The sequence below is a fragment of the Sminthopsis crassicaudata genome, chromosome 1, assembly GCF_048593235.1.
Source record: "Sminthopsis crassicaudata isolate SCR6 chromosome 1, ASM4859323v1, whole genome shotgun sequence".
Classification (NCBI taxonomy): domain Eukaryota; kingdom Metazoa; phylum Chordata; class Mammalia; order Dasyuromorphia; family Dasyuridae; genus Sminthopsis; species Sminthopsis crassicaudata.
Genome location: NC_133617.1, coordinates 278564447 through 278585126, shown reverse-complemented (window position 1 = coordinate 278585126; position 20680 = coordinate 278564447). Strand labels below are relative to the sequence as shown.

Genomic DNA, 20680 nt, shown 5'->3' with positions numbered 1-20680 from the left:
TCCTACCTTGGTATTTTCCTGTGGAAATAACCATTTCTTGGTATGGATTCCTTCCCCTCCTTTGCCTCTTAGAATCCTTAGCTTCTTTCAACATTCAGTGATATCTCACATTGGAAGTCCTTTCTAGGTCATCTAGTTGTTCTTTTCATGATTAAATTATCTTTTATTTATTTATATAGTTAGTGTCTTCTGCAATAGAAGATTAGTTTTTGATGGCAGTTTATTTTGAGTTTATTTCAAGGACCCAAAATAGTGTTTCACAAAGAATAAAGTAAGACCTTAACAAATGTTTGTTGCATTAAAATGGTATCTCCTAACTTGCTTCTCTACCTATTAAACTCGTACCCATACTCCAAGGCCCTGCTTAAATCTCACTGTTCATAATAATTCTTATAATGCACTGCCTAGAATTGCAGTTACTTGTATGCATTTCTTATATTTCCCATTAGATTATAAATGCCTAAAGTGCAGGAACTATTGCATTTTCTACAGTTTTATATAATAAATTTGGCAACTTTTGATATAGAAAGATAAACTATTTGCCAAATTAATGCTATTAAATAGAGAATTTTTCATGTTGGGAAAACACCATAGAGAAAGACTGTCAAGTTCAAAAGTTTTTTTACATTAGAAGAAACTACCTTTATGCTAACCTGATTTATTTTCTGATTTACATTCCTTGTTGTGAAAAGTAGAATGGGCAAAAAATACATTAGAAGCAAAGTCACATGCAAAACAAACTTCATGTTAGAAAGCCAGATGAATAATGGGATTCACAGAGTTGCAACTAGCAGTAGGCAAAATAGATAGTTCCATGGTCTACCTTTCATTTGATAGCATTTGTTTTTATAAAACATTTTCAATATTAAAAATTCTCCTTAAGTAAATTAAGTCAGCACAAGGAATATGATAGATAGTATACACAGATCTTTTGTAGGACATGTAAATACTTTGTCCTAGTTCTGAAATTGAGGTGTATGCATGTGTATGTGTGTGTGTGTCAGATGACACTTCATTGTGTACTGTGTTGGGCCATGTATGTGGGCAGTAAGATGGTATAGTGCAAAGCTTCTTAAACTGTGGGTCACAGGGTTGTGCAATTGATTGTGGGAGTAGTGAAAATTTTGGCAACTGCACATGGTTTCTGAATGTAACCACTAAAAATTAATTCAAAATCAAACATGTAATTCATCCGAGGTGTTCTGGCAGTGCTTGCCCAATTGTCACAACTTCACTGTGGCCTTGGTTCTGAACACACAACATGCTTACTTTGCACTACACATGCACAAATGCTATCAGAAACACCTTGGGTAGGATTCAAGACAGGGTTATGAAATTTCTCTGTGAAAAGGGGTTGTGAGTAGAAAACCTTGAAGAAACATTGATGTAATGGATGGTTTGCTGAGCCTTGGGTCAGGCAGATTCATCTTTTATGTGTTCAAACTGACCTCAGACACCTATTACTTGTGTAACCATGGGCAGATACCTTAACCCTATTTGTTTCCGTTTCCTCATCTGTAAAATGATCTGGAGAAGGAAATAGCAAGCTATTCTATTATCTTTTTTTTTTTAAAAAAGAAAAAACACAAAACATAAATGCAGTCATGAAGAATCACATGCAACTGAAACAATTGAACAGTTAACAGATAAAACTTTATTGTGTGTACCACACCGAACTCTGTTCAAGTGAGTACAGTAGCCATCCATGAATCATAGTCTTTAGAAGTTCATGATCTCTTTCTGCCACATTAAAGATTATATTCTGGTAGCAGTTATGATACAATCCAGGATTTGTATCCTAAGATAATCCATAAAATACAATTTATGAATAAACTTTTCAATATGAGGAAACAGTTCTTTAAAACAAAATCCCAAGTAAAAGGAAGTCAGTTTCTGTGACATTCACTAATTCCAAAACATGAAGATTTAGACTTTAGCATTTTTGCCTCTTTACTAAAAATTAAGTATGCTTTGGGTTCAGGCCTATTAGGAACACCATATTTTCTCCAGCAGCCTATTTTGACATTGTAGGGAAAAGAACGATTAACAATCTCAGTTTATATACCCAGAGAAGGAACTCTGGGAAGCGAATGTAAATTGTTAGCACTACTGTCTATCTACCCAGGTTACTTATACCTTCGGAAGCTAATAATTAATGTACAACAAGAAAATGGTATTTACACACATATATTGTATCTAGGTTATATTGTAACACATGTAAAATGTATGGGATTACCTGCCATGGGGGGGGGGGGGAAGGAGTGGAGGGAAGGAGGGGATAATTTGGAAAAATGAATTAAAAAAAAAATTTAAAAAAAAACAAAACAATCTCAGTTTACTGTGGAAAGGAAAGAAAAGAGCAAAGAAAATCTTGGGGAAATACAGTAGCTCTAGAAAGGTAATAAAACAACTCCAAACCTTAAGAAACTATACCAGGCTTGGCACTTTAATTGCTCCCATTGAAGAGGTGATAGAAGAAGAAGAAGAGGAGGAGGAGGAAGAAATAATTAAAAAAAAAAAAAAGGAGGAGGAGGAAAGCATCAGGGCAGATATCTCAACAGGCAAATAATGAAATTCTGCAACAATGAACAAAGGCTTTTACAATATACATATAATACAAATATGGTAGTAGTTATTAAAAAATACTATAAGCCAACCTCTAAATTACTATTGCTAAGAGAAACTTCTTTTTGTACGATTGTTTTATTTGCAAAATAAGACGGTTGCAGAATTAAAGTGTTTTATTTAGTCACTAACCATATTTTCTCATTTGTTCAATGAAGCAGTTGGAGTAAATGATTTCCAAGATATGACTCTTATTATATGATTGTAAGAATTATATCAGATGATAGAAGTCCCCATTCGATTGCAAGTTAAGTGTTTTCCAGTTGTTAGGAGGTAGTATGATGTCCTGTCTCTCTAGCCCTTAGTTGATTTTTAGCTTCATTAATATGACACAGAGATTATATGGTATTCCTAATCCTTTAAAAAAAGAAATTACTTTTATGTTAAATGAATTTTATTGAGTGGAACATTGGTTCCTAGGTTATTTTGACCAAGGACACTCTTGACATGTTACTAAATTGTTTATCCATTCTATTTATATACTAGAGTTTTTTCCAAAGGTATTAGGTAATGGTCTATAAATCTGTAAGCTTTAAACATATACCACAATATTATTAATAATGATTATTATGTGGTAAAATTGTTGGTGTTTTACAGCACTTTAAGATTAACTTAGTTTTTTATAGAGCTTTTGTAGTCTGCTAAACTATTTTCCTCAAAACAGACTTTAGTGAAGTTATTTTCATTTTACAAATTGAGATTCAGAAAAATTAAATCACTTTCTTAGAATCATATAAGTAGGAAGTAGAACCAAGATTTGAATTTAAATTATCCCTCTCTAATTCCAGTGCTTTTTAACAGTTCACTTATAAAATGGAATCATACTTTTAAGTAAAAACACTTTTTACTCATAGTTTGTGTTTTTCTACCACCTACATTTCCCAATGTATTTTATCTTCACCACCCACCGAAATATATTCATTATCATAAAAAATAATTTAAAAATCTAAATTTATGTGTATTCTACTGAGTTATCCTCTATCTCTTGAAAATTCTAGGGAGGGATGCTTTTTTAAATTGTTTCTTTCGAGCTGAGCTTGGTCATTATAATTTCACACCTTTCAATTTCAATTATTTTGCTACTTCCACTTACTTTGTTGGCCTTAGGTAATGAATAGGTGTCTTACTTGTCTCTAGAGTATAGCTTGAACCAGATTAAATGTAATTAGGAAATATTCAATAAACAAACACATAGTATAGATAATGTTAATTTTTTTTAAGCTAGTATGTATCTACAGGGACCTATTTCTGTTTGAGTTTGACACCATTGGTATAATGCTTTCTCTTTTTCTACATAGTCAACATTTTTCTCAGTAATTTTCCATTGCATTCATGCTCAGTTTAGTCCTGGATTAGTATTAATACTTAACACAATGCCTGGCACATAATAAGTGCTATGTAAATGTAACCTGTTATTATTAGTGTGAATAATGAATCCCCAAAGTGGTGCATTATTAGAATTCTTACTGCCTATTTCCATTGGGCTAGAGCCAATAACCATATTTCACATAATAATAATTTTAAACACAACAGTTTGAGAATTCTTTATTCACACTTTGGGCTGTAGCTGTTCCTCAGTTTGTGTAACTGTTTCCTCAAATACTGATCATTTTCTTTGCTTCTAATTCTTTGCTACTGAATGTGATCAGCTTTGTTTTTATTATGGAAAAGCAAAACCTTTAAAAGAGCCTTTTAAATGTAGATAATTGTACCTTTAAAATGTAGATAATATCGTCCTTGAAAATTTTCCTGTTACATTTATGCTCCCTCATTCTCCCATTTGACTCAGTCTTCAAATATATTTTCTATAAATGATTAGGTAGTCTGAAGAAATCATTTTATTTGTTCAAGATGCTAGCACTTCAAGATTTGTTTAGTGCTCTATATATCTTATTTAATTCTCACAACAGCTTAGTGATATAGATGCTCTTGTAATTTCTGTTTTATTAATGAAGAAATTGGGTCTGTGACTTGCTCAGGTAATAATATTAAATATTTGAGGCAAGATTTGAACTTGGATTTTTTTTTTTTATTTCATGCTTAGCAATCTGTTATCCACTGTACCACTTATCTGCTTTCTTCTATTAAATCCTGAGAGAACCACAAATAGTTTTTGCTTTCCCTTAAGGAAAAACTGCTACTAGAGATACTTATTGTGATATAAGGTTTTTTTGTCCTAAGAAAAAGATTTTTCCATTCAGGCAGTCTAAGAATGGACATAGGTGGAGGAGAGAGAGAAAGGGAGAGAGAGAGTACTTTGTTTCACAATTTATTTAGAAGGCCTACTCTTAGATGTATGCTCTTAAGGAATAGACTTATTCAGAAATAAATTTCTTTTGAGTGTTTTGGAGAGAATTCATTGTAGAATTTCTGCATTAATTAGACCATCTGCTGTAATTAATTAAATCACTATAATTGATTAGATTTTTTTATCCTAAATTTTAGTATTTTTCTTTTTTAACTTCTATTTTTTCACTAACTACTTTTACCCTTGAAAATATAGCCAGCCTTTCCTTACTCTCTTTTTCCTGTGTCTACTTAGAAATATATCATTCTGGTAGCATAGTAGACTCCCAGTAATTACATACTTAAAGAAATGCTTTGCTAAATATCACTTGGAATTTTTCTATAATAATATTAAATGCTAGCGAAACCTCCATTGCCTAATAATTAATGCAGTGGAGAATTATTAGTAATGAGGTCCTGAAAGTTGTTACAGAAACTTCAGTGTAAAGTTGTGGGGTGGAGAAGATTATTGCACCAAAAAAAGCAAGGAGAAATAACTTATAAGTTCAAATAGGTCTGTTTAATTTAAGTCTTTTTAATTTGCAACGTTAGTTTAGACCTCTTTTTAGAGGAATAGTGTGAACAGAACATCAAGGTTATACAGACTACCATGGAAAGTTTAGCTTGTGTGAAAAATGCACTTGTCTCTCTTAGGAGAAATGTGAGAGATCCAGAATTTTAATTTTCTGTTCAGTTTTAGCAAAATCTTGTAATAACTATTGATCATAAATAATACAAATAATTATTTTTTATAGAATTAGTATTTTAAATTAAAAGTTTAGATGGATCTGAAAGCAGAACAAAAACATCTGGAATAGGCAAAATTTTTAGGGTGTCTAATATAATGACAGTAGTTTTGTGTCTAAAATTTTGCAGGACTTGATGTACTTTAAAATGTAGAACAAGTTGATTAGGGAAAAGTGGAATTATTAGAGAAAATATTTAAGAACATAACATTATTTTATTTTAGAACGGTTTTCCAGTGTTAATTGATGGCATTCTTTTTTCTTTTGGAAAGGGGAGGAAGACATAAAGGGTAGACTGTCAGTAAACATTTATTAAATGTTTGGCATTCTGTTACTATGTGCTTACTAAGTGCCAAGTGCTGTGCTAAGATTTAAAAAAGGCAAAAGACAGTCCCTTCCTTTAGGGAGCTTACATTGTAGTGGTGGAGGCAACATGCAAACAAATACTTTTTTAAAAAAGCTATATTCAGGATAAATAGGAAATAATTAACAGAAGGAAAGTACTGGAATCAAGAGGTTAGGAAAGTCTTTCTATAAAAAATGGGATATTTATTTGGGACTTTAAGGAAGCCAAGAAAGTCAGTAGGCAGAGTTGAGGAGGGGAAAGTATTTTAGACATGGAGTACAGTCAGAGAAAATTCCTTGGAAGTAAGAGATGAAGTGTCTTATTTGTGAAAAGGTGAAGGTCAGAATCTCAAGATTGAAGAGAACATGTTAGGAAGTAAAACTGTAAGAAGACTGGAAAGATAAGAGGGAACTAGATTATGGAGAGTTTTTAATGTCAAATAGATCCTGCAAACTGATCCTGGATGTGACAGGAAACTGTTGTTATTTTACTCGTGTCTGACTCTGTGAAACCATTTGGTGTTTTCTTGACAAAGTTACAGGAATGATATGCCATTTTCTTCAAGCTCATATTTCAGATGAGGAAACTGAGGCAAACAGAGTTTAATGTTTTGCCCAGGATTATACATCTATTAAGTATCTAAGACCAGATTTGAATTTAGGAAGAGGAGTCTTCCTGATTCCAGGCCTGACACTCCATCCCTTGAATCACCGAACTGCCCTTGATGGGGAATTACTGAAGTTTAATTTAGTAGGGGAATGACATTGTCATATCTTTGCTTTAGGAAAATCACTTTGGTGGCTGAATGGCAGATGGATTGGAGTGGGGATAGATTTGAAAGTAGGCAGGTATACAAGCAGACAGAAAAAAAAAACCTTATTTTTAAAACCTGAGGATCAGTGAAAATAATTTAATTGGGAAGAGTCTTAAGGTCCTTGAAAATGTGACTAAAAATAGAGCGAAGGATTAGGAAAAGTCCTATAAGTGACATTCAGTAAAACCTCAGCTATCCATGTTCAAAAATTCTGAAATTCTCTCATTCATCACTATTATGATTCCATTTTTCCTTCTCCTTTGTATTCCTTACCTGTATTGGCACTCCTTTCCCTTCCATCTCTCAGTTCTGTCCCAGCTCATATCATCACTCCTGTCACTGATTTTGCCCCACTAAGCCTCAACTACCATCATCCCTTGCCTTTGCTTCTGGTCATGGTGCATCTGAACAGAGATGGAGAAAATATTGAAACAATACCAGTTCCACTGCAGATTTCTGTTCTGTAATCTCAATTGGACCCTTAACTATAGTAAGACAGTCCTTTTACACTTTTCTAATTAGATCATTTTTCCCCCTCTCCCATTTTCCAAACTTCATAATCCTTCCTCAAACAACCTATGTCTTCTCAAACATACCTGCTTACCTTAGACGCATTTTTCATTGGAAAAATAAAAGAAGGTTTTGGCTGGAATTCCCTCTTCTCTTTGCATCACTAAATTGCCTTGTGTTACAATTTTCTCCTATCCCTGATTCACATGAAGAAGTTGAGACAAATAGAACAAATCTACTCTACATGACAGTTCTTGAGATACTTGGAGGCAGCTGTTATGTTTCTTGAGTGTCTTTTCTCCTGGCTAAACATGTCCAATTCCTTCAGCTGATCCTCATGTGACTGAATTCAAATCTTTCAATATTCCAACTACCTTCTTCTCCCTCTCTTTCTTTCTCTCCCAAACTTGTTAATGCACCTACACTGTTTTGCTCAGAACACTATAGTACAGATGAGGTTTGATGAGGATAGATTTTTGACAGAGATGAAGTTGTGGCAGATGAAAGGAAAGGAATACTTCATGCCGAGTATGAAGGTCATATTTAATTGAATACTAAAGGATGTGTGAGAAATCACTATTGAAGAGGGCATACTAATCATAGGACACAGCTTCTATGTATAAAAGGAGACTGGTTTTTGGGAGATTGAAAATAGACTAGTTTGACTGGAGTTTCAAAGTGGGGTAAAAGACTTGACAAAAGGAGGTTAGTTCTAAGTTGTAAAAGGCTTTGAATGTTAATCAAAGAAGTTTGAATTTTTCACTCAGGTAGTTAGGAGTCCTTGAACATCTGTGACTTGACCAAATCTCTGTGTTAAAGATGACTAATATGGTTGTGGTATACAAAGGAATTTGAGGCATGAGAGAAAATTTTCAAAATCTCTTCCTAGCTCTGTGATTCTTTGATTTTTACATAATAAGACATTATTTGAACCCTTTCAAGTTAACCTTTCCATTTCAGTAGTTCAGTTTTTTCTTTATTTTTTAAAGATAAGAAAATGAGGATCTTTCTGTACTTCTACATATTGTTTCTGGAAGAGTAAGAGCGGTAGTATTGATAGAATACTCCTTAGCAAAGCATTTGTGGGTAGTAGTAGGGGAGTAGAGACTTGTAACATTAGACCATTAGAATATTTCCCTCTCTTCTAGGAATCACAATAAGGAAGGATGAAGGGATAATAGTGATCAAATAAGATAGGTAAATGATCAATGAATGTTATAAAAGTGGAAGATATTTAATAGCAGATTGCTTGTGTCTTGGGGAGGGGGAAAGGGAGAAAGTGAGGAAAGAAAATTTGAAACTCAAGATCTTACAAAAATCAGTGTTGAAAGCTATTTACATGTATTTGGAAACATAACATATTATTGAATAAAATAAATAAAAATGTAATAAGTGAAATTTGTTAGATAAGATAGTGTATAATATGTCTAGTAACTACAAGTCCATGAATTGGGATACCAGCGCAGGAAAGTAAGAAATCAGCCAAAAGCAATATAAGTTGGGAAAGAGTAATCAGCAGAATACTGGTGCTAGAACAGAAAGAGGTAGCTTTCCTAAAGCATGAAGAGAAATTTGTTGGGAGATAGCCGGCATAGGCACAGAAAGAAAAGAGTCAAATAATGGAATAGATTTGGAGAACTCTTTTTTTAAAAAAGTGAACTGTGCCATATTAGAATAAGTTCTTGAAGTAAAGTGATAGTCTTTCTTTGGAGTTCTTTATAAAGCTTCCTGGGTATATTTCTAGTTATAAGCATGTGGACAGAAACAGAGGGATAGACCACATGATCTATTTTATATTATTTTGAGATAGGAAAGTTTGAGATAATTTGAAAGTATTCTGTTTAATACCTTGATTTTCTTTTTATTGGCATACCTTGTTCTTGGATTAATATGGTTTATTCAAAATTATTATTTTTTAAAAATATTTTTATTATAACTTTTTATTAACAGAACATATGCCTGGGTAATTTTTTACATTATCCCTTGCACTCACTTCTGTTCCGACTTTTCCCTTCCCTCCCTCCTCCCCCTTCCCTAGATGGCAAGCAGTCTTATACATCTTAATTATGTTATAGCATATTCTAGATACAACATATGTGTGCAGAACTGAACAGTTCTCTTGTTGCACAAGGAGAATTGGATTGAAGGTAAAAATAACCTGGGAAGAAAAACAAAAGTGCAAACAGTTTACACTCATTTCCCAGTGTTCCTTTTCTGGGTGTGGCTGATTCTGTCCACCATTGATCAATTGGAACTGAATTAGATCTTCTCTTTGTCGAAGATATCCACTTCCATCAGAATACATCCTCATACAGTATCATTGTTGAAGTGTATAATGATCTCCTGATTCTGCTCATTTCACTTAGTGCCAGTTCATGTAAGTCTCTCCAAACCTCTCTGTATTCCTCCTGTTGGTCATTTCTTACAGAACAATAATATTCATATACCATAATTTACCCAACCATTCTCCAGTTGATGGACATCCATTCATTTTCCAATTTCTAGCCACTACAAAAAGGGCTGCCACAAACATTTTGGCACATACAGGTCCCTTTCCCTTCTTTAGTATTTCTTTAGTATTAATTTCCAGCAAAATTATTTTTCTTAAATAATAAAACAGTTCAAGCACACAAAAAAAGTGAAATGTCTGTGAAAGACTTTTGAAATATTTGTGCAAATCATATTTATTTAACCAGAGACAGACCAGGTGGGTATGATGTGTGGAGTGGAAAAAAATCTCAACTGCTGATGGAAAGTAGGAATTTAACCTTGAAAATCAGTTCAGATTTCAGCACTTTGTAAAGGAAGGCTTTGGGAGGAGTTTATTCCAATATCCTCCAACACTTCAATCAATCATACAGAAGAAGCAACTGAAGTGGTTAAAAGGTGTTGAGCATCAAAAACTGAGACGATCAACATGTTGATGAAATTTCTGGTGACTAACATGTCCTGATGGGTCATGATATTCTCAAACTAAGCAAATCTGCTAAAAGTGAAAAATTACCAAATAGATATTTATTTCACATCAAGGACTTAAAATTCAAAGGACTTCTGTTTATATATAAGGAAACTGTAGCCCAGAGAGGTTGAATGACTTGCTTACTTTTCATCAATAAAGATAAAGAGCATAACTTCTCTACTACTAGAATCCAGATATTATTCCTTTCTAATTTAATTATACTCTTAGCTCTGTATCACATAACATGGTCTACCAGAATCAGGTTGTTTGCATATTCTTGAAATTAAAATCATTCCACAAAACTTCTAAAGATAATAAAAAAATTTTACTTATTCTGCAATGAATTGGTTCTCAGAGTTTTTTGTTTTTTAAAAGAATCTAGTAATTTGGTATATTAAAATTCTTCTAAAGCTTTCAACAAAGTTTGGGTGAAACTTTGAATTTTGACCCACTTTAGAAGGCAGCCTGTGCTTGGTTCTGTTTACCAACTTTTACAACATAAATAAAATGATAGATACTGTTAAAACTGAAACCTGGTGTATATAGTTGATATGAGTGGGAGCTCCTGGATTCAAATTCTAGCATATCTTTTACTTGTTTAGCTTTTCATTGCGTATAGGTCAAGTAAACTCTTTGATCCATGTTTTCTTCATTTCTTAAAGGGGAGATTGGATGAAATGAATTCTATAGATTTCTTCAACTGGTAAATTCCAATTAATCTGAGGAACAGTCACTCTTGGTTTTATAAACTATAAGAAAAAGCAATATATTTAGAGATGATGTTGGAAGCCCATGTCCAGTAAATATAGAGGAAAGTTTCACAGTAAGTTTAGCTACTTGAGCAAAAGTTAAGGGAAGGAAATTTAGAAAATATGTAATTCATCTACAGCTATTAACATGATTATTTTATAGTTTCCTATCAACATTAGCCTTGCTAACACAAGTGACAAAATTTAAATTTCATTTATCCTGTGTTTAAATCAGAATTCTACTTATATATTTCAAGTGAATTAAACCAAGTCAAATAGAAAAACAGTTCTTAATTTTTAGGACTTTCTTGATGTAAACATTTTTTTGTGCTTTCTTTTCTAATTAGGAATTATTGCCTTGGTAGAATCATATGGGAAATCTTGCTTTCTTCCATACCAGCTGACCCATTGAATGGCAGCACAATGATGGGAAAGGCACACACATGAGTGTTACCACTAATGGTTGCCCCCCCCTTTTTAATGGTGCTTATGCAGAATATACATAATTCAGGCTTTTAGGTGCCAGTAATCTGGGTTCAATCAGTGATTTGGATTTGAATACTCTGTGTATCACTTCCATGCATTTTCCATATTCATTTTTGTTTCAAAATGGGAACATTTATTAGTAAGTCAGATGAGCTATTTAATCAGAACTGTGGAAACTGGAGTACCACTTGTATAGATCTGACATATCATAACAATGCATATTTGAGGCTTGGTTCTGTGTACCAACTTTTACAACATAAATAAAATGATAGATATTGTTAAAACTGAAATCTGGTGTATATAGTTGATGTGAGTGGGAGCTCCTGCATTCAAATTCTAGCATATTTTTTACTTGCTTAGCTTTTCATTGCGTATAGGTCAAGTAAACTCTTTGGTCCATGTTTTCCTCATTTCTTAAAGGGGAGACTGGATGAAATGAATTCTATAAATTTCTTCAACTGATAAATTTCAATTAATCTGAGGAACAATCCACAGAACCACTTCTTAGCCTGAGAAGTGATAGAATAGTGCAAACTATTATTAACATAGTTGGTCCTGTAGTGAGTCAGGGTGTGAAAATGAGTCTCTGGGGATAAACTTTTATATGTGAATTATATGAGTTCTTCTGTCCTATATGATAAATTATTTAATAATTTATCTTTTCTGGGACACTAATTATTTAAAAATTTATCATCACAGATTTTTTATGTACAAATATAGCTATTTTATTAAAATCTTTATAATCTTTGAGCTAGAAGGGATATTAAAAGATCACTACCCTGCTAAAGATAGAAACTCATTACATATGCTGAAATTATTCTTTAAATAACTCTGACTCTTCACAATAAGTTAATTGGTAATCATTTATTTAGAATCTACTATGTTCCAGGAACTCCGTAGCATTAGAAAAAAGGGGTATCCTTCCATAGTGTTGTAGAAAGATATCATTTGCAGCCATCTACATTTCTTCAGAGCCTGCTTTATTCTAGCTCACAACCAACAGGTAGCCCCCCATCCCCTTTTTCCTTTACAGCCACATGTAGCTGCCTGATTCTTTGAAATCTAGGGATGAACCCTTGTGCAAAATGTTAACTTACTTGATTTCAGTTCTCACTAATTAACAAGCTTCCACCCTGTCATGCCTTTCCTACTCCAGTAATTCTGAATCTTTAACTAGAGTTCAAACCTTTTTCCCTGTGCCCCATAACCACTTTCTTATTCTTATCACCCTTAGTCTTCCCTTCTTACCATGTACTACTTTAAAGCTACCTACTTCTGGCCCTTGCTTTCTCCAGTTCCATAGTTCACAAACTAGCTTTCATTTTAAACCTTTTCTTCCCTCCCTCTCCTTTTCCCTCTCCCTCTCCCTTTCTCTCTTTTCATTCACTGAACTCTGGCTTCCTTCTGATGACACAACTTCCTGCCTACTTTTTGCAGCACTGCTTGCACATTTATTCATTCACCCAGATTTCTCTGATCAGAGTAGGGGGAATTGGAATACTCCTTGCTTCCCATTGCTACTTCTAGACTCCCTCTCTAAAACTATCATTCAGTAGTCTCTCCTTTGAAGTTCATTTTAACACCCAATCAAGATTCCAGTTTAGAGATCTCCAGGATACTCTCCTCCCTTCTTCCCTTCCTCCCTTCATGAATTCAGTGTCTCACTCAGTTTTTCAGCTCTTCTCCTCATACTTGAACATATATATTGATACTTCTTCAAATAATCTCACTTTCCAATTCAGTTTAATAATTTCCCAAGCCCTAGTCTTCTGAACCTTCCCTAGTTTCAGTAGTTATCTCTCACTTTCATGGTCAAATATATGCAATTCTGTTTGACAATAAAAATCATTTGCAACTTGACCTCTTCCTACCTTTGTAAACCTTCTGTAAGTTGTCAGATTCAGCTACACTAACATTCACTGTTACAAACACCCAACATATTCCCCCATAGCTTTCTAGCTATCTCCTATACCTAGTACACGTTATCTACTTATCTCTGCCTCTGATTTTGTCTATAAAACTCAGTTAAAATATCAGGTTTTGTAGGGTTTTTTTCTGCTTGTGTCTTTCCCTCTCAGATTACTGTCTCTCTTTGCTACTCTATATATCTTGTAAAATAAGATATATATTACCTTGCAAGATATATTACCTTGTTGTTTACCATTAGAATGTAAACTCTTGAAGGAAAGGACTGTTTTTGCTTTTCTTTATATACCCAGGGCTTTCATGATGCCGTGGCATAAGGGAAGCTCTTAAATGCTATTTGTACAACTAATTGTGTCAAGGCAGAACTTGCCTGGTGAAGTAGTAGGTAGAAAGGAGTACAGCTGAGCTTTGACAAAGCTTCTCCAAGCATTTAGAAAATTCAGACCAATTCCCAGTGTAGAAATCCAGAAAAAAGTCAGTGAGTTATTTGTACAATCCATGTTGGCATAGGGTGGCAGAGAGGGTCTGTTGGTACTGAGAATGGAATTGGGCCAGTAGCATGCTTATGTACAAGCACCTGTGCCCAGCTGTGTATTAAGACAAAAGATTCTAGATCAGTAATGTGGCAATATGATTCACATACCGGGGAACCATGAGGAGACAAGAATCAATTAACAGCCTTGTGGTCCACTACCTAATTCTGATTCACAGATCTACAATGGACTGAGAAGACGATCTGCCCTCATGGTGATGGTGTTATAGTTAGGGAGGCCCTGGGTATATCAAGTGTATCAAAAAAGGAGCAAGTTCAGTAGCCTGCAGTAGACCTCAGGAACCAAACAAGATATGATTTCTAAAATCTTGATCAGTTTGCAGAATAACTAGGATAATAATTCCAGACCAAAAGAGACCAAACCCACAATCCTGGCACTCTGATTCTTTTTCAGCTGGCTGGTAGGGACTGATTCTAGTAGCAGTACTTTTGCTTCGGCCCAAACCCAGCCAGAAATTAGCAAAACTCAAGTCAGGGAGGGGAACAAGCAAACTTTACTCTGGAACCATGCCACTCTGGGAGCCCTGAAAGTTTATATAAGTTCTCAAGCCTATCCCTGAGATCCTACAATAACACAACACTCAGAGCCCCAAAGAAAGGACCAGCTTAGATCTTAGCTCCAAAAGTGTAGTAGAACTTAGCCCTATCATGAGGTCCTAAGTCAGGAAGTGGACTGTTAGAATGAACAAACAAAAAAGAATCCCAGCATAAAAGAGCTATTATGGTCAGTGGGAATTTCAAATCACAAATCTGGAAAAAAGAGAATTACTGTAAAGCATCTATAAAAACCCTCAACTAGTTTTGAGATTTCAACTCTAAGGGGGCAGCTAGGTGGCAGCTAGGTGGCGCAGTGGATAGAGCACCAGCCTTGAGTTCAGGAGGACCGGAGTTCAAATTTGGTCTCAGACACTTAACACTTCCTAGCTGTGTGACCCTGGGCAAGTCACTTAACCCCAGCCTCAGGGGGGGAAAAAAAGGATTTCAACTCTAAGGAGTTGAAACAAGGATTAAAAGGGTTAAAAAAAAAAAAAAAAGGTTTTATAAATAGAATGAGTGAAAAAATAATTGAAAAAGAAAAATGAGAGTTTGGGAATAAAGGATTGGGAAATGAATTAACAGCTTGCCCCCATAGTTACAAAACCTTACCCAAGCAACAAACTTCTAGAAAGTTAGAAAGGACTAGTTAGATCTAGAACCTAGTGACCCCACGAGGCTACAAGCATAAATAACTGTCCAGGAAAATAGACTGAAGAGGAAAAAAAAAATTAAGAATTATTGCCGTGACCAAAAAGAGACAGAGCTTAGACATCATAGCTCAAGAAATCACAAAATAAGACTGCTTAGATCTCTTAGAATCAGAGGGAAGTAAAAAGAATTTACTGGTCACCTTCTGAAAGAAACCTTGAAAGGAAAACATTCAGGAAATATAATCAGTCCAGAGTTTCCAGGTTAAAAAAAAAAAAAATACTTCAAGCAGCCAGAAAGAATGAATTCAAGTTCCAACGGCTACAGTCACCATTACAAAGGAATATTCCAGAAGGCCAAGGAGTAGGCTTACAAACAGATATAATTTGCTCAGCAAATCTGAGTATGATGTTTAATGCTAAAGGAGAAAAAGAATGGATCTTTTATGAAAGAAGACTTCGAACATTTCTGATGAAAAGACTAGAGATATAAAAAATTTGGAAGTTCAGTTAAAAGAGTGAAGAGAAACATTAAAAGGTTAGATATGAATGGGTGATGTGGGCTAAATAAGGATAATTATTTAGTATATTCAAATACGAGGGGTTACACGTGTCCCCTCTAAACCCTATCACCATCAACATCATTATTTATAGGAGTCCAATTAGATCCGACCTTGAATTGGTTTTTGTTATGGTTTAACCATCTCAAAAGAATGATGGAAAGAAAGGAGTAGAGGAATACAATAGGGTGGGAAGGTGACAAGTTGGATCTTGACTGATTAAAACAAAATATTTTTAAAATGTACTGAGCATGAGATGAAGTGTTATGTAAAAGGACAGAAAGGCAGTTTTGTTGGAACATAAAATGTGTGAATGAAAATAGTAGTAGTGCCAGCATTAGTAATGATAATAGTTAACATTTATTTATATAGTACTGTAAGTTTACAAAAACACTACATATATATTATCTCATTTAATCCTCACTATAACCCTGGAAGGGAGGTGCTATTATTATTTCCATTATACAGATGAAGAAAGAGCCCCAGAGAGCTAAGACTCCCTTTTGCCCTAGGGTTATTATTTAGTATCTGAGACAGTATTTGAACTTATTTTTTCTTAAAAGCTCCCTGCTTTATTTAATACTCCACCTAGTTATAATAAATTTTAAAAGGCAGAATATAAAGAACATAAATAATGTTCTAAGCCAAAGACTTTTTTTTTAAAAACAAATCTTTGAGGCAAGTAGTATCCATTGTAACTTCTTGAGCTGGGAACATCGTCACATCTCTGTATTAGGAAAATCTGTTTGTCTTCATGTGAAGAAGGGATTGGTAGGCAGGGAAGCAAATTACAGACTGTTATCATTGTTTAGGTAAGAGGTAACTTAAGCCTGAACCAGTGTGGTTATGTTAGTTGTGTAAAGTAGAGGACATATGTAGAAGATATGAAGGTAAAATGACTATACTAACTAGCTGGTTGTACATGGGGCTAAGCGAGAGGAAAAAATAGTGGAATAACAGGTGCTTAGAAAGATAATGGTGCCTTCAACAGAAATAGGAAAGTTTGAAAGAAGTGTAGGTTTTTGGTGTGAGAATTTATAAGATCACATATTTGAACACTAGTTCCTCAGTTTCTTTCTAGCATACCTGTTGCCTCCCAGACACTCTGCTCTATTTTTGATAAGTTGAGTTTCAAATGACTATGAAACATCTAGGTAGACATGTCCAGCGTGTATATGATGTGGAAGGAGCTACATGGTAGAAAAACTGTGGTTGTTTATATAGGCCTGAGAGCTATCTGTATGGAAATATGATAAATTATAGAAATTTTTCTTTCTTTCTTGGTAAACGTTAGTAAAGAAGTTCCTCTTGTTGAATCCTTTACTATTTTCAGGATAATATTATTAAAACAAATCAAATAATTATTAGTTAATGCTGCTAACATGACCTAGAATGTCATTGAGGTCATAGAATCATGGACCAAACAGTCCTCTCCTCATTTGATAGATGAGAAAATTGTTATCCTGAAAGGTTATACATATTACATAGGTAATGAGTGTCAGAGGTAGAATTTGATCCCAGATTCACTGGCTTCAGATTTATTTCCTTTTCACTCTACCACACTGCCACATATTACTTTATATTACGCATCTCTAACAGGTTTGTGGTCTTTTTTCTGAATTTTATAAATTTTTTTTCCTATTCAGAGTAGTCTGTAGTATAATGCTTGTTTGTGTATCTATTTTTTCATTTTTTACTTTTTAGCCACATGCTCCTAATTAGATTTTTACCCATTGGGTTTCCAGGTTTTCTCTGCCATTATAATATGGACTACTCTGAACAGGGGGAGAAAAAAAAAGATAAAATTCAGACAAATTGAGATTACTTGATGTCCTTTGTTCTTGTGTCCTTTATTTTCAATCTATGCTCTACCATCTCTGCTGTTGCTTACTCTTACTCGGGCTGAGGATGTGCCTACTCCCTCTCTCTTATTTACCTCCTAATTTCTCTCTATTGAATTTTCTCAAGTCATTGAAAATACAATTCAGGTATCATCATTTACATAAAAACTTTCTGATCTTTCCTCCAAGTGAAAATTCTGTTTTTCCTCAGTTATCTATTTTGTAATATTTTCAGCATACTGTTGGTGGAACTGTGAATTGAATTAGCTATTAAGGAAAGCAGTTTAGATATATGCCCAGAAAGAATTACCAGACTGTACCTTAACTCAGCTGTATGGCTGGATGACCCAAAGATGTTAAAGAAAGAAGAAAAAAAATCTATGCATGCAAAATATATTTATAGTACTTTTATCATGGTAGCTAACATGTAAAAGTTTAAGGATTGTCTGTCTGATTGGAAACATATATTTTTAGACATGGCTCATTAGGAAATTTATTTTGCCAGGCTGTGTTAATTATATTTTGAGGAATTTTTTTTTCAAATAAACTATCCCATGAACTTTATGTCTTTGAATTTTTACCATACCAACTCCATCTTTTTCTTCTTTAACAGCAAATATTATGTTGCCATAGTAATTTCCACATTGTACTTTTGATCACACTGGCTACCCAGAGTTCAGGATTGCACACTTAAAGTCAGTCTTTACGTGCCTCTGACCACCTGTCAGCTGTCAATCCATGATCCATATTCGCCCGGGACACTCTTCCTTTCCTGGGAGTTTTGGTATTTACATTTTTAAAAATTTTCTATAATAGGAAGAGTTGGAAGGATAGATTAATTAAAAGTACTTTCTTGAAAATTTAAAGAGAATAAACAAGGAGACATCAAAGGCAAAAAATGTCATTTAAATATAGAAGTTTTTAAAAGTATAGAAGAATGTTCATTAAAAATTTGGCCAAGTCAAGAAATTGAAAACTGAGTGGATTCCCTTCAGATAGAGAAAGGCTTAATAAGTTTTGGTTTATGAATGATATGGAATATTATTCTATAAGAAATGGTGGGCAGGATAATTTCAGAGAGTCCTGGAGAGACTTACATGAACTGATGCTGAGTGAAATGAGCAGAATCAGATCATTGTACACGGCAACAATAAGATTACATGATGATCAAATCTGGTGGACATGGCTCTTGTCAGCAATGAGATGATTCAGGCCAGTTCCAATGACCTTGTGATGAAGAGAGCCATTTGTTATACCCAGAGAGAGAGAACAGTAGGAACTGAATGTAGATCACAACATAGTATTTTTACTTTTTTTTGTTGTTTGATTGCATTTTGTTTTCTTTTTGACCTGGCTTTTCTTGTGCAGCATGATAATTGTGGAAATATATATAGAAGAATTGCACTTGTTTAAAGTATATTGAATTGCTTGCCATCTAGGGAAGGGTATGGTGGGAAGAGAGGGGGAAAATTTTTTGGAACACAAAGGTTTTGCAAGAGTAAATGTTGAAAATCATCTATGCATATGTTTTGAAAATAAAAAGCTTAAATAATAATAATTAAAAAACAAAATAGACAAAAAAATGGAAGAAATTTAGCCAAGTGAATGACAACATAGCAATAAACCCCAATTCCCTTCTGCCTTTTGATGTGTTGTCTAAGGTGGAATTATTGTCACAATCTGTCAGGTTTTCTACATGTAGTTCAGTAAAAGATTATGAAGTATAAGACAATTCCTACAACTCTGCTGAGTGAACTGAAAAGAATAGATGGTTTCTTAAGTGCCTAAATTTAATCAGTAATTCAGGCATTAACAATTGTAGTACTATAGCATTATTAATACTTTTCATTCATTTTTCATTTTTACATTATAAAAGTTGCTTATATGACTATTTTCTGTCTTATTTATAGGACACTTGAAATGTATCAAAGTACTGAGGATTACGCACTAACAACTGGTAGAACTGATCTGACAACTTATTTGAATCTTGGTGAGTTATCTATAACTTTTTATTCAATTTGCACTTACACAAGTCTGCCTCCTTCCATAGATAAATAAAGCTGGAAAATAAAAATAGGAATGTTTCAATCTAGATCCAACAAATAGTTACTTTTCACTTCATTTTTAATTGACATGTATATTTAGCTGATTTGCAAGCTAATAATTAGGCAAAAGGAAATTTTAAAAAATAATCATAGGTTTATTGCTTGCTTAAAATAATGTGTGTGGGTAAAAAAAACACTTCTGTATTTTTCTAATTTTTAGTATCATGGATTATGTAGTAGTTAATGTATTGACATCTTTAACATAAGCATTTGCAGGTATTTTCAGTTGAATGTAGATTGTATACAGCAAACTTGTCTAATGCAGATTTGTGTGTGTGTGTGTGTTCTGTGACAATTGTAAATTTAAATTGTTGCTGAAATGATTCTATAATGGTTCTGAAGGTTTAAACAATTTCTGTTTGTGCAAGATTGGAAGACTCTTGGCTCCATCAGGCTATGATAAGCGTGTCTTCAGTCCATTCATGAGAAAAAATACTTTTTCTGTAGACTAATTGATTAGGGACTTCCTGTATTTTGTATGAATTCAAGATACCAGTAGTTCATTTTAATAGGCAAAGTATATTTATATTAAATGATCAGAACATTAAACAGATATGTTAAGTTTATGTAGTTTTGGGGCAGCTAGGTGGTGCAGTGGATAGAGCACCAGCCCTGAATTCAGGAGGACCCGAGTTCAAATCTGGTCTCAGACACTTAACACTTCCTAGCTGTGGGACCCAGGGCAAGTCACTTAACCCCAGCCTCCCCCCCCCCCCCAAAAAAAAAAAACCAAACCAAAAACAAACAAACAAAAAAATAAGTTTATGTAGTTTTATAAGCATTTTCTTTCTGGAAATTTACTTTCAAAGCATTTATATTTGCCATATTTGATATTTACTATTACTATAGTAAATTACTATATTTATTGTACTTGAATCTTGCTAAGCTCTGCCTTTTTTCTTATGCCCTTTTCTATTTAAAATATATTTCTAAAACTGGTATTTTTTTAAAATAGTATATGCTATTTGGATAATAATAACTGACATTTCT

General features: G+C 33.8%; 1 protein-coding gene across 1 annotated transcript in view; it reads left to right on the top strand.

Annotated features, from left to right (window-relative positions):
• Positions 1-20680, top strand: part of NCOA2 (nuclear receptor coactivator 2) — a 285798-nt gene that overhangs the window by 14855 nt on the left and 250263 nt on the right. The window contains 1 exon segment of the mRNA XM_074278854.1: positions 19496-19575. The gene's annotated coding sequence lies outside the window, so the exon portion shown is untranslated.